Here is a 12,333-nt window from a genome sequence, read left to right on the forward strand (position 1 = left end):
CTCAGGGCTGTGGGGCCCAATGGCCAGTCAATAGGGCTGCCCTTCTCCACAGGGCTGTATAGCTTAGTGGCCAGTTGGGGAAGTGGGACGGCACCCGGGAGTAGGTGGTAGCCGGGGAAGGCCCTCCCTACTCCACCAGGACCCAGCTAGGGCCTTGGCAGTGGTGTGTGTGTGCATGCCACTGAGTCAGCGAGAATCCAACAAAAACACACTGACACCACTTGGGACAATGGCTAGCTCCCTGGGCTGCTTCCAACCCTGTCTCCTGAAGCAGTGATCCTGACATCCTCTGGGTCTCTGAGTTCCTTGGCCTATGCAGCCTCCCGGCAGCTGAAACCTCCGTGGGGCATCCACAGGTACCTGGGTATCTGCTTGGGTCTCAATGTCTCTGGCCTCTGTGGTCTGGGGCTTCAGCAGCTTCCTGGCTGGAGAATCATAGAATATTAGGGTTGGAAGAGACCTCAGGAGGTCATTTAGTCCAATCCCCTGCTCAAAGCAGGATCAACACCAACTAAATCATCCCAGCCAAGGCTTTGTCAAGCCGGGCCTTAAAAACCTCTAAAGATGGAGATTCCACCACCTCCCTAGGTAACCCATTCCAGTGCTTCACCACCCTCCTAGTGAAATACTGTTTCCTAATCTCCGACCTAGACCTCCCAAACTGAAACTTGAGACCACAGCTTCTTGTTCTGTCATCTGCTACCACTGAGAACAGCTGAGCTCCATCCTCTTTGGAACCCCCCCTTCAGGTAATTGAAAGCTGCTATCAAATCCCCTCTCACTCCTCTCTTCTGCAGACTAAATAACCCCAGTTCCCTCAGCCTCTCCTCATAAGCCATGTGCCCCATCCCCCTGATCATTTTCGTTGCCCTCTGCTGCACTCTCTCCAATTTGTCCACATCCTTTCTGTAGTGGGGGGACCAAAACTGGATGCAATACTCCAGGTGTCACCTCACCAGTGCCGAATAGAGGGGAATAAACACTTGATCTGCTGGCAATACTGCTACTAATACAGCCCAATATGCCATTGGCCTTCCTGGCAACAAGGGCACACTGCTGACTCATGTTCAGCTTCTCGTCCACTGTAATCCCCAGGTCCTTTTCTGCAGAACTGCTGCTTAGCCAGTCGGTCCCCATCTTGTAGCGGTGCATGGGATTCTTCCTTCCTAAGTGCAGAACTCCTTGTTGAACCTCATCAGATTTCTTTTTACCCAGTCCTCCAATTTGTCTAGGTCACTCTGGACCCTATCCCTATGCCCCAGCGTATCTACCTCTCCCCCCAGTTTAGTGTCATCTGCAAACTTCCTGAGGGTGCAATTAATCCCATCATCCAGATCATTGATAAAGATGTTGAACAAAACTGGCCCCAGGACCAACCCCAGGAGCACTCCACTTTATACCAGCTGCCAACTAGACATTGAGCTGTTGACCACTACCTGTTGAGCCCGACAATCTAGCCAGCTTTCCATCCACCTTATAGTCCTTTCATCCAATCCATACTTTTTTAACTTGCTGGCAAGAATACTATGGGAGACAGTATCAAAAGCTTTGCTAAAGTCAAGATATATCACATCCACTGCTTTTCCCATGTCCACAGAGCCAGTTATCTCATCATAGAAGGCAATTAGTTTGGTCAGGCATGACTTGCCCTTGGTGAATCCATGTTGACTGTTCCTGATCACTTTTCTGTCCTCCAAGTTCTTCAAAATGGATTCCTTGAGGACCTGCTCCATGATTTTGCTGGGGACTGAAGTGAGGCTGACTGGTCTGCAGTTCCCAGGGTTCTCTTTTTCCCCCTTTTTTAAAGATTGGCACTCTATCTGCCTTTTCCAATAGTCTGGAACCTCCCCCGATTGCCACGAATTTTCAAAGATAATAGCGAATGACTCTGGAATCACATCGGCCAGCTCCCTCGCACCCTTGGATGCATTAGATCTGAACCCACGGACTTGTGCATGTCCAGCTTTTCTAAATAGTCCTTAACCTGTTCTTTCACCACTGAGGGCTGCTCACCTGCTCCCCATGCTGTGTGGCCCAGTGCAGCAGTCTGGGAGCTGACCTTGTCTGTGAAGACCGAGGCAAAAAAAGCATTGAGTACTTCAGCTTTTTCCACAACGTCTGTCACTACGTTGCCTCCCCTATTCAGTAAGGGTCCCACACTTCCCCTGACCTTCTTCTTGTTAACATACCTGTAGAAACCCTGCTTGTTACCCTTCACATCCCCTGCTAGCTGCAACTCCAGTTGTGCCTTGGCCTTCCTGATTACATCCCTGCATGCTCTAGCAATATTTTTATACTTTTCCCTAGTCATCTGTCAAAGTTTCCACTTCTGGTAAGCTTCCTTTCTGAGTTTAAGCTCACTGAAGATTTCACTGTTAAGTCAAGCTGGTCGCCTGCCATATTTGCTTTTCTTTCTGCACTTTCTGCACTTTGGGATGGTTTGTTTCTGTGCCCTCAGTAAGGATACTTTAAAATACAGCCAGCTCTCCTGGACTCCTTGCCACCTCATGTTATTCTCCCCGGGAGTCCTGCCCATCAGTTCCCTGAGGGAGTCAAAGTCTGCTTTTCCGAAGTCCAGGGTCCATATTTTGCTACTCTCCTTTCTTCCTTTTGTCAGGATTCTGAACTCAACCATCTCATGGCCACTGTTGCCTAGCTTGCCACCCACATCTACTTCCCCTATCTCGTATACTTCATGCTTCTGATCGGGTGGTCTATAGCACACGTCCACCACGCCATCACCCTTGTTGCTCTCACCTCTAAACTTAACCCAAAGACTCTCAACAGGCTTTTCTCCAGTTTCAAAATGGAGCTCTAATCAATCATACCGCTTTCTTACATACAATTCAACTCCTCCACCTTTCCTCCCGTACTTGTCCTTCCTGAACACTTTGTACCCATCCATGACAGTGCTCCAGTCATGTGAACTGCCAATCACATCATAGTTCCTTGACTGTGCCAGGACTTCCAATTCTTCCTGCTTGTTTCCCAGGCTTCTTGTGTTTGTGTACATGCACCTAAGAAAACTAGCCGATTGCCCTACTTTCTCAGTATGAATCAGGAGGCTTCCAGTCTTGTACTCAGGGCCAGCTCTAGGATTTTGGCATCCTCTTTTGGATGATTGGTTCATCTGTCTAATTTATCTCCAATATTTGCAAATGATTGTAGTTTCTGAGCACCAGAATTCCCCTATAACACATTGTTTGTGAGCCCAGTGTTCTAATACCTGAAATAGGGAATCCCACCTGTGCTACCAGTTGTGCCCTTTCCCTAGTTTTGCCATCCAGGTTCATATCCTCCATCCAGAGCTATATTGGTCAATGACTGGACTGACCTGAATATGGAGATAGTATGGTGTAACTCCCATGACAGGATTCAGCTGTGAGCAATTTAGCCCTGGAAAGAAAAGAATACAACACTAACCACTAAGGAAAACAGGTAACCACAGATGATTCATCCTGCTAAAAGCCCTGGTATCTGCTTTCAGTGCTTTGTGGTGGGATGTGAGACATAAAACTGACTATATAGCAAATGCCCAAGTGAAGTATAATTTGTCTCTGATGCATCTAACTTTGCCAGCGTAAACTGAGATGTTGAGTAATGGATTTGGTTAATGTGACTGTCAAAATGCTAAATGACACCACAGTGTTAGTCCTATAATTAAATTATAATTGGAAAAGGGTTTAAATCAACTGTAGAAGAGGCTTAACAGTTAAAACCATGAGAAGAGTTATAATTTAATAGTATAAATTTATTTACTTATCTTGTGCTGCCTATTTGCATTGCTTGATTATAAAGTATTTCAGGGTGGAACTGATTTGTTGTTACTCAATTATAACTGCATTGTGTCATGTGATCTAATGACTGCTTGTCAGCAAACAAATCTCAACCTGTTCTGCCAGCATTCTTGAGCTAAAATGGTTAGCAGATCAGCTCTAGTTATCCCAAATCCAGGTGACTTAAAACAACAACATTTAAATTGCAAGCAGAAAGTCAAAACGGAGTGGGAGAGGGATAGGTAATTTGAATTTTTGCATTATTGCACTTAAAAAAGATATATATATATTAGCAGAGAAATATGTACATACACTAATTATACAGATACATCATGTTTGTATAACAGCCAGTTCTGGTAGTGGACGAGATTATGTTTATCCTTATAGATGTACATGTACATTTTGGAGTCCCTTGTTTACAAGAATTTGCATGGTCTTTTAAAAAGAGAATGTAACTTGCTCCCTGAGTAAATGGGATCATCAATCTTCTGTCCAATCCAGTACGGCAGGAGCAGTCTCTGTTATCCATTGTTTGAGTATAGCCTTTTTTGCCTTTACTAACATCAAGTGACATTCTAATTAATAAAAAGAAAAGGAGTACTTGTGGCACCTTAGAGACTAACCAATTTATTTGAGCATAAGCTTTCGTGAGCTACATCCGATGAAGTGAGCTGTAGCTCACGAAAGCTTATGCTCAAATAAATTGGTTAGTCTCTAAGGTACCGCAAGTACTCCTTTTCTTTTTGCGAATACAGACTAACACGGCTGTTACTCTGAAACCATTCTAATTAATGAATTTTACTCAAATACCTATCCATATACTTTGCTGCATGTTCAGATTTAATGAGTCAAATACATAACTCAGTTGAAGTTTTATTTAAGCAAGACAATCTAGCACTACTTAATGCAGCACTATACAGAATACAAAAAAGGAACCATACATACCAAATTTGAGACTGGAAAAAAAAAAAAGGCAGCCTGCTTGAGTTCACTTCTGACTAACTCCCTAAAACTCACCTTTTATCTACTGTTGAGAACAAAGAAAAATCCTTTCTTATGCTTGATCTTATTTTGAATCAATAAGTCAATGATATTTGTAACTAATTTATCACTGTTAGGACTATCTGTGATGAAAATTAGCTCTTAATGCATAGACATTAATCCATACATTAATGTTTTGCTAATACATTGATTATAGAACACAGCTGCTATTCCTTGTCTATTTTGTTAATTACTAAGGTTAACAATTACAGAGCATTTATGAGCATCTTTGTCAATTACACTGTTTTATCCATTACAACATACATGAATAATAACAGACATATCTTTATATACTATGTATATTCATGGAAAAGAAACAAAGAAAATGAACTATGGACTATGGATTTCTTTCATGGCATTTGGTACACATAATTGATAAGCTAAAGACATCAGTTCAACCATATACTATTTTATCAATTACAAAAAAATTATAACCAAGTAATTATGACAGAAATCATGTTAGCCTATTAGGAATTATTCTAAAATCATCCTTCAATAGATTATTATTTTATTAATTACAAAAACCACCTGCTCTATATCAGTTACAAGTAATTCCTTTCTGGATGTCTGAACATTTCTCTAAGGGTCAAAACTTTAGAGTACAAAGGACACACAATCTGCAATTTAATAACATGGTAAAAGTCAGCTTATTGATGACACAACATTAGGGTCAGCTAAAGTTCAGAATAAAACAGAGTGGATAATAAACTGCAGGCTTCCAGGACAAAAGCATTCATTAACATTAGAGTTTAGTCAGCACCTTTGTCGAACACAGAAAAGATTCTGAGATGTTTGGTCAAGAAAAATAATGAGTTTTAATATAAAAAGAATAACAAAAGATTAATATTTGCTGAGAATCTAAAACACACAATCTAAACAAGTTAGTTGTACTGGCATAATATGCAGGAAACAAAATACTGGACGACTTTGTCCAGTACATTTTTATTACAGGAATTGCCCAGAACATCTGTAATGTCAGCAAAATTGCCATGTTAGATTTGGCACAACAGTTTGTTTTTGTGTTATATAGTTTTGGGGGATATAAATTTTTATTTAAAACAAAACAAAAACATTTGTCTCTGTGCATTACATAGAGCAGGTTTATACTCTTTCTGCATAACATTCTTTTTCAAATATTACTTTTGCATCTTTTTGCCATCTTCCATAATTAGTTGCTTTTCCCTTATTGCCCTGTAAAATATCCTGATCAAGATGTAGCTTATTGAATAATAGAGAAGAGTTTCATAATAGTTTTCCTTTTTTATATAAATGGTTCTGAATGGAATACATAGCTTGCACATTGTGTGTGTATATCTGTGTGAAAATATATTATATAGTCAAAAGATGAGAGCTTGATGTGAAAGTTTCAGATTCCTGTTTCCCATATTCCAAATACATCTCCCACCAATCTTGATTTAAAGAATAATTTCCCTTTGAGGAAAGAATTTCAACAATTTGACCTCTTAAATCTGTATTTTTCTGCGTAGCTTTTCTAATTTTTAATGCATTTCCAGTTGTATCAATTTTCCCTAAGATCAGTTTCAGAGCAATAAAACATATTAACCAAAAGATACAGGTACTGCAAACTTCTTCAGTTGGACCCATTGGGGAATCGTATTCTTAATCCAGTAACACTGATATTCTAATTGATAGGTCCAAAAGTTGTGCTTTAAATGGGGAAGTTTACTCCTGTTTCTCAAAATAACTGGAGACTTTAAACACAATTTTCCATTTATTCATTATTCCATATACATTTAAGGAAATTTTTGTAAATTTTCATTTTGAAATTTTTGTAAATTTATACTTTAACAAAATAAAACAAATCAGAATGCAACCAAAACATTCTGATTAATCTGAACTGATTTTTTTCTATATTGTTGGTTTCCAAAAAGTTTTGAGATTTCAACTTTTCATCCTGTTTTGAGATGGAAAAACTTCAAAAGGTCAAATTCTTGTGGGGCAGAAAAACTGTTTTGCTGCTCAGCCCCACATAGTTTCACTTTTTCAACACTGAATTGGCTCACCATAATCTTTCGTTGTAATTGTTGTTCCTAATATTAAAGCAGAGTTTGATGACAACTGTATATTAACTCCAACACCTCTGAGTTCTTGAGTCTAGTCAGGCAGTCTCTTTTTCAAGAGAAAGATCTCCATAATAAATAGCACTCCCTGAAATATTATTTTACCTCTGTTCTCTTTAAAAGGTTAAAAGTTTGGCTTAAGATCACATTAGTTGATTCTGCTGCTGAATGTCAGAGATTATCCTTAAAAACAATTCTAATAAATTGTTAACATTTGAAATATCTTTAAAAGAGTAATTTATGTTGAGAGTCTGAGAAGGTATATAGTGAATAATAGAGCAAGTTATTGGTGGTAGAATTAAAGAAAGTGAATTCTTCTTTCACCTCCATATCTAAAGTGACATTAAGGGAAAGTTTATTGAAATCTTGGACTCACCAACTTAAGAAGGAATTAATCTCTTTCTTACTCTAATTTATGCACTCTTTATCCAAAGTCCTCACCAGGCTAAAATAAGCTTTTTTCCCCCTTTTCTTTGCAGTGTTGTTGAAGCTGTGTTGGTCCCAGGATATTAGAGAGATAAGGTGTGTGAGGTAATCTCTTTTATTGGACTAGCTTTTACATAGCTTTCTTGAAAGCTTATCTCTTTCACCAACAGAAGTTGGTTTAACGAAAGACATTACCTCACCCACCTTGTCTCTCTGATTTTTTCACCACACGTTCAATACAGAACATTCATAGATCTGGTGGGAAAAGATACTGAAAACTTATTAAAAGTACTTTTAGAAGTAAAAAGATCTTGAAATCTTCAGCACTCCAAACAGCTGTATAGTTGGTCAATAATAGGGGTGTTTTTTACATAGAGGTATAGTCAAAATTTCTCCCTTAAAAAATCAGACTTATAGTAGAAAATTTGAAATTAATCTAGTTCTATCAACTAGTTCTGAGACTTCAACTTTAATATCCCTACATAAGTGCAGTTACTGAGCTTATAAACTATTTCCTAGGAGGGAAATAAACATAGAATCATAGAAATGTTAGGCTGGAAGGGATCCTGAAGTTATCAAGTCCAGCCCCCTGTGTTGTGACAGGACCAAGTAAACTTAGAGACCATCTCTGACAGGTGTTTGTCCAACCTGTTCTTAAAAAACTTCAGTGATGGAGATTCTGTAGTCTCCCTGGGATGCTATTCCAGATCTTAACTACCCTTACAGTTAGAATTTTTTCCCTAATATTTAACCTGAATCTCCCTTGCTGCAGATTAAGCCCATTATTTCTTGTCCTACCTTCAGTGGACCTGTGGAACAATTGTCCACTGTCCTCTTTTTATAACAGCCCTTAGCATATTGAAGATTGTGATCAGGTTCCCCCCTCAGTCTTCTTTTCTCAAGACTACATATGCCCAGTTTTTTAAACCTTTTTTTATAGGTCATGTTTTCTTTTATCATTTTTGTTCCTCTCCAGTGGAGTCTCTTCAATTTATCTGCCTCTTTCCTGAAGTGTGGTTCTTAGAATGGGACACTATAATCCAGCCGATGTCTCACCAGTGCCGAGTACAGTGGGACAATTACCTCCCATGACTTACATATGAGACTCCTGTTAATACACCCCAAAATGATGTTAGCCTTTTTCACAGCTGCAATATTTCGTTGACTCATATTCAATTTATGGTCCACTGCAACCCCCACATCCTTTTCAGCAGTATGACCCTTTAGTCAGTTATTTCCTGTTTTGTAGCTGTGTATTTGATTTTTCCTTCCTATGGCAAGTACTTTGCTCTTGTCTTTTATTGAATTTCTTGTTGAATTCAGATCAATTCTCCAATTCGTGAAGGTTATTTTGCTTTCTAATTCTGTCCTCCAAAGTTCTAGAAACCCCACCCAGTTTGGTATCTTCTGCAAATTTTATAAGCATACTCTGTTCTCCATTATCTCCATCATTAATTAAAACATTGAATAGTACTGGACCAAAGATTGACCCCTGTGGGACCTCACTATTTATGCCTTCCCAGTTTGACAGTGAACCACTGATAACTATTCTTTCAGTATTCTCTTTCAACCAGTTGTGCTCTCACCTTCTAGTTATTTCATCTAAACCACCATTCTCTAGTTTGCTTCTGAGAACATCATGTGGGACTCTGTCAAAAGCCTTACCAAAATCAAGATATGTCACAGTTCTGACTTAAGTCAAAAATAACATACATTCCTAAGGTTTTCCTATTTGTGGGTCATTATTAAAAATCAAAGTATAATGGAAATATTAAGAGGTTTAATACACTGAAGTCCTGGGCTTTTAGTACTCTGGAGATTAACCATAGATGAGTCTATTTACGGCAATAATCATTTTCCTCCTTTTTAAAAGGCTTATCCTGGCAATTCTAGCTCAACGTCTCTAAATTACGTAACATTAGCCGGGAAGCTGGCCTACCTTCTGAATCATCCAAAGGGAGGGAGTTTCTTCCTTCCATGGTTTTATTCTTTAAATTTAATCCTTTCTTGCCTGCAGCCTGAGTTCCTTAGCAATTTTTCTTATAGAGCAGGAGAATTGTTAGAAACTCAGAAGCCTCTCCACTTCTGCCAGTCAGACCTTAAAATGAAAAGTGAACTCTGTCGTACAGTTTAATAGGAGCTTCCGAAGGGCTCCAGAAGTTGAAAGTAATTCATATCTCTTCTGAGTGAAGTCTTTACTAACTGGTGAAATATTTTGATTATTATCCCAGATAATAATGATCATTATATCTGATTAAATCTGACTAGTGAAGATGACACTAAGAAGAGTCAAGGAATCAGCCTGAAACCCCTTTTGAGAGGAGAATGCAAACAGCAGCAAGAAAATCACTGGTTCTCATCTGATTTATAATTGATGGATAAATGGATTCCAACAAGTGCTGACCAGTGCCCATCCCCAAGTGCTAGTCCTCATTTGATTTAGGCTAAACACACACACACACACACACACACATATATATATATATATATATATAGAGAGAGAGAGAGAGAGAGAGAGTAAAGATAAAAATTAAAATTTATCAACATTCTAAGTCGGCCCAACTATATAGCTCAAATCCTGGTCACATAAACAGAAAAGGGGTCAGGGTCTCAGAAGTTCTCTACCACATTGGTAACAGCATCCCATTATATGAGGAGTGAGTATATAAAACTCTGCTTCTGTCTCATGAGCAGAAACTGGGCCATGTCTTCTGCCACTGCTGCATTATGCTGCTTTAGTGGGGCACTTTGTACCCCCATCTTTCTTTAGAGTGGCCCTTAAAAGGAGTAACAACGAGCAGGAAGGGGATGCATTTGATATATTTGTGATGCTTCAATTACACTGAAGTAATGATTTCTACCTTGTGCCTCTCATTTTGCTTTGCGGTTGGCATGCAGCGTTACTGATTTGGAGGCAGTACACAGGGGCATAGTGGGATTCTGTCACTATGTGGATAGTTATGAGATGTACAATTAAGTGTGCTCCAAAGCAATTTTTGGTGTTATTTAGACACTGCAGTCTAGACTCTAAATCAAGCTTAGTTTCTTCAAAGATTGGAACACACGAGAGTCAGAAGTTTGAGACACCTGTTTTCATCCACTGAAGTAAAAGTAAAATTGTGTGTGAAATATAATATGAGAATCATTGGCATCTCTGAGCTCGCAAAATAAGTCAAATTTTGGAAGAAATTTCTCTTAAAACTCCATTGTTAAATATGAACATTCTTCTCATACTTTGCAGATATTTCTTATTCCATGTAAATCTCTTTTTACTGTTTCCATGTCTTATTCATCTCTACCTGCAATAAAAGCTTTTGTAACTGCCATCAGAATGGGACAAGGAACAGAGCATGTCCATTGGCTGTAAAATGAATGGAAATATCCAATTTTAGGAAAAGAGGATTTTGACATTTGCAACTACTAGTAATGTTCACCAGTGTTGAATTTTTGTCACTAGATTGAGTTTCAGAATTGTTTTCTGCAAAACTTAAGTTGATTTTAAGATAACCTAAAAGTGGGGCTTAAATTCAGCTGGAGCTGTCCAGAGCGGAGCTCCAGTAAATATTTTCAACCCCCTTGGAGTGTTTATAGTATTTAGGGGGTGGGAAGGGTCTGAGAAATACTCTATAAGAATTTAAGCCCTGCCCCAAACAGTTGTATTTAAAAAAACAAACAAAAAAAAAATGGGACATAAGCTCTTAAATCACTTGGGTGTTTTTGAAAATCCCACATCAAAAGTCTACCATGATTGGTATATGTCTGTGTCAGATTATGAACTCTGCGGTATACTACATGTGGAAATACTGACACAGTGACTACACAAATCTGGACAAGGGTAGCCTGTTCCACTGCATTCCAGAAAGCTGTCCTGTCCGGGAGAGGGGTTTGACAGCTCAGCGAATCACTGTCAGTGAGACCCATCAGGACTCTAATCTGGGGCCACTGATTTTGGATGATTCTCAACTACTGGCTCACCCACAAAGCACGATGGTTTCTTTACACAGGAGCCTGCATGGAGTTGGGAGGACAAGCATGACTGCAGTCAGAGTACATGGCATGGAGACAGAAGTTCCGTTCTGTGCAGGAGGCAGACTATTGTCATATGCAAGAAGGATTTGCAGGAGAGAGAGACCAGGAGGGACTCTCTGCCCAGCCTGGAATACAGATGAACCATGTCCCCACACAAGGAGAGAGATCATACTGGGTAGGACTTGTGGTGTTTTCAAAGCTCTGCAACTCTCATTACTTTAAGAGTAAAAGTGTCTCTGGCTAAGAAATTCCTTTGCTAAGCCTGTGTTTCTTGCTTTCCTGTTGCATTGTTTCCAAAGGGGTTAAACTAGAAACCCAGAGGTCCCACAGCCTAAGTGGAATTCTGAGGGAGCATGCGTAAGTGACTGAGGAGCACTTGGAAGGTGTCACACTGGTTTTAGGATCAAGGCTGAATGAAAGCATCCCAGAGAAGGATGTCAGCCAAGAGGTCTGAGCCTGGGAGTGCGCCCTAAAGTCCCAGAGCTAGAAACAGTGACTAATCTCTACCCAGATCAAGGTCAATTGGAAGGATGTGGGATCCAGCAACAGACTGGTCACTTTACCGTGGGGTACTAGTCAGGTTGTAAAAATGATGACTAAGCTTCACTGTCAGCACAACTTTTAAAAAGAGTAAATGCCCCCAACCTTAGCTTTTGCTGAATATCTGTGGAAAAATTATGCAGAGTACTTTAAACATAAGGTAATGGCTAATGTTAACCAATAGTCCTTGATACACACAGTTGAATCCTGGAAATAAGTACACAAAGGGTGAGATCCTCGTCCCTGCTCCAGCTCCTTGTATGTTATATGAAAGATCCAGAGTGGCATAAAGGGGCCCTAAAAAGACAGTCTCTAGCTGAGGGAAGGTTTCCCCTGGTGCAGACATTGTGGAAAACAGCCATAAGCCTGACATCTGAGGACCTCTTTGCAAGCCTGAGGTAAGCAGCATGCTGGGGTTGGGGCTGGGTACAGGAGGAATG

This window comes from Eretmochelys imbricata, chromosome 3 (assembly GCF_965152235.1).
Source record: "Eretmochelys imbricata isolate rEreImb1 chromosome 3, rEreImb1.hap1, whole genome shotgun sequence".
Lineage (NCBI taxonomy): Eukaryota > Metazoa > Chordata > Testudines > Cheloniidae > Eretmochelys > Eretmochelys imbricata.